Genomic DNA, 3660 nt, shown 5'->3' with positions numbered 1-3660 from the left:
TACCCCAAGTACTAAGAGAGAAAAACTGCCAGCCCAGAATATTATATCCTGCAAAGCTCTCATTTGTGAATGAAGGTGAAAGAAAGACCTTTCACAGCAAACAGAAATTGAAAGAATGTTGCCACTCAACCAACCCTGCAAAAGATGCTTAAAGATGTGTTACATACAGAAACAGAAAAACATGGTCATCAATATGAAAGAAAGTAAAGGAAGGAAACCTCACAGCAAAAGATCACATGAAGTTCAAAACATATATTGGAAAAAATCTTTAGCAAATGACAGGGCAAAGTTACTCCTTCTCAATAGTCACATTGAATGTTAATGGCCTGAACTGTCCAGTTAAAGACCCCGACTGGCTGATTGGGTTAAGGAACAAAACCCATCTTTTTGCTGCTTACAAGAAACACATGTTTCCAACAAACATACATACAGACTTAAATTGAAGGGCTGGAAAAAGTTATACTATGACAACAGAAATGAAAAAAGAGCGGGCTTAGCCATCTTAGTATCAGATAACATAAATTTTAACACAAAAACTGTTAGGAGAGACAAAGATGGGCACTATATAATGAATAAGGGATCCATTGAACAGGAAGATATAATGATTATCAATGTATATGCACCTAATAACAGGGCAACGGTTTATTTAAAAGACTTGTTAAGGGACTTAAAGGCAGACTTAGACCCCAATACACTAGTACTGCGGGACTTCAACACTCCTCTCTCAGAGATAGACAGATCAACAGGACAGAAGACCAACAAGGAGACAGTAGATTTAAACGACATTATAGCCCAAATGGATCTAACAGATATCTACAGAACTTTTCGTCCTACACACAAATCATTTACATTCTTCTCAGCAGTACATGGAACCTTCTCTAGGATTGACCACATACTAGGCCATAAAGCAAGTCTCAGCAAATTCAAAAGAATTAGAATCATACCATGCAGCTTCTCAGACCACAAAGGAATGAAATTGGAAATTAGCAACTCGGGAATCCCTAGAGCACATACAAACACATGGAGACTGAACAACATGCTCTTGAACGAAAAATGGGTCATAAAAGAAATTAAAAGAGAAATCAAAAAATTTCTGGAAGTAATTGAGGATAAAAGCACAACATACCAAAACCTATGGGCTATAGCAAAAGCAGTGTTAAGAGGAAAGTTTATATCAATAGGTGCCTACATCAAGAAATTGGAAAGGCACCAAATAGATGAGCTTTCTTTTTTTATTAAACTTTTACTTAATGAATATAAATTTCCAAAGTACAGCTTATGGGTTACAAAGGCTTCCCCCTCCCAAAACTTCCCTCCCAAACACAACTCTCCCCTTTCCTGCTCCCTCTCCCCTTCGAATCACATCATGATTCATTTTCAATTCTCTTTATATACAGAAGATCATTTTAGTACATATTAGGTAACGATTTCAACAGTTTGCCCCCATATAGCAACACATATTGAAAAAAAATACTGTTGTAGTACTAGTTATAGTGTTAAATAACAGTGTACAGCACATTAAAGACAGAGATCCTACATAATATTTTTTTTAAAAAATTAATTAATTTTTTATGCCATTTCCAATTTAACACCAGGGTTTTTTTTTCATTTCCAATTATCTTTATATACAGAAGATCGATGCAGTATATAATTAGTAAAGATCTCATCAGTTTGCACCCACACAGAAACACAAAGTGTAAAAATACTGTTTCAGTACTAGTTATAGCATCACTGCACATTAGACAACACATTAAGGACAGATCCCACATGGGACATAAGTCCACAGTGACTCCTGTTGCTGACTTAACAATTTAACACTCCTGTTCATGGATTCAGTAATCTCCCTAGGCTCTAGTCATGAGTTGCCAAAGCTATGGAAGCCTTTAGAGTTCACTGACTTTGATCTTATTCCAATAGGGTCATAGTCAAAGTGGAAGTTCTCTCCTCCCTTCAGAGAAAGGTACCACCTTCTTTGATGGCCCAATTCTTTCCACTGGGATCTCACTCACAGAGATCTTTCATTTAGGTCTTCTTCTTATTTTTTTTTCTTTTCCATGATATCTTGGCTTTCCATGCCTACAATACTCTCATGGGCTCTTCAGCCAGATCCGAGTGTCTTAAGGACTGATTCTGAGGCCAGAGTGTTGTTTAGGATGTCTGCCATTCTATGAGTCTGCTGTGTATCCCACTTCCCATGTTGGATCCTTCTCTCCCTTTTTGATTCTATCAGTTAGTATTAGCAGACACTTGTCTTGTTTAATTTCATTATCCAGTCTACTGTTGATGGGCATTTGGGTTGGTTCCAGGTATTAGCTATTGTGAATTGAGCTGCAATGAACATTAATGTGCAGATGGCTTTTTTATTAGCCAAATTAATTTCCTTTGGGTAAATTACAAGGAGTGGGATAGCTAGGTTGTATGGTAGGGTTATGTTCATGTTTCTGAGGACTCTCCAGACTGGCTTCCATAGTGGCTTAACCAGTTTCATTCCCATCAACAGTGGGTTAGTGTCCCTTTTTCCCAAAATCCTCTCCAGCATCTATTATTGGTAGATTTCTGGATGTGAGCCATTCTCACCGGGGTGAGGTGAAACCTCATTGTGGTTTTGATTTGCATTTCTCTGATTGCTAGTGATCTTGAACATTTTTTCATGTGTCTGTTGGCCATTTGGATTTCCTCTTTGAAAAGATGTCTGTTGAGGTCCTCGGCCCATCTCTTAAGTGGGTTATTTGTTCTGTTGTTGTGGATTTTCTTGATTTCTTTGTAGATTCTGGTTACCAACCCTTTATTTGTAGAATCATATTGTCTGCCATGAGGGATGGTTTGAGTTCTTCCTTCCCAATTTGTATCCCTGTAATTTCTTTTTCTTGCCTAATAGCTCTGGCTAAAACGTCCAGAACTATATTGAAGAGCAGTGGTGAGAGTGGGCATCCCTGTCTGGTACCAGATCTCAGTGGAAATGCTTTCAACTTTTCCCCATTCAATAGGATGTTGACCGTGGGTTTTCCACATATTGCTTTGATTGTATTGAGGAATGTTCCTTCCATACCCAGCTTGCTTAGAGTTTTCATCATGAAAGGTGTATTTTATCAAATGCTTTCTCTGCATCTATTGAGAAAATCATATGTTTTTTTCTTAGCAGTCTGTTAATGTAGTGTATTACGTTGATTGTTTGTGAACCATCCCTGCATACCAGGGATAAATCCCACTTGGTCTGGGTGGATGATCTTTCTGATGTGTTGTTGCATTCTACTGGCCACAATTTTATTGAGGATTTCTGCATTTCTGTTCATCAGGGATATTGGTCTGTAATTCTATTTCAATGCTGCATCTCTTTCTGGCTTAGGAATTAAGGTGATGCTGGCTTCATAGAAGAATTTGGGAGGATTCCCTCTTTTTTGATTGCCCTGAATAGTTTGAGAAGAATTGGAGTTAGTTCTTCTTTGAATGCCTGGTAGAACTCAGCAGTGAATCCATCTGGTCCTGGGCTTTTCTTTGTTGGGAGGGCCTTTATTACTGTTTCAATTTCTGTGTCAGTTATGAGTCTGTTTATGTTTTCTATGTCTTCCTGGCTCAATTTAGGTAGGTTGTATGTGTCCAAGAATCTGTCCATTCCTGATAGATTTCCCTGTTTGCTGGCATACAAGTCCTTGTAGTAAT

The sequence above is a fragment of the Lepus europaeus genome, unplaced genomic scaffold (genome assembly GCF_033115175.1).
Source record: "Lepus europaeus isolate LE1 unplaced genomic scaffold, mLepTim1.pri SCAFFOLD_66, whole genome shotgun sequence".
Classification (NCBI taxonomy): Eukaryota; Metazoa; Chordata; class Mammalia; order Lagomorpha; family Leporidae; genus Lepus; species Lepus europaeus.
This window is presented reverse-complemented; position numbering follows the sequence as displayed.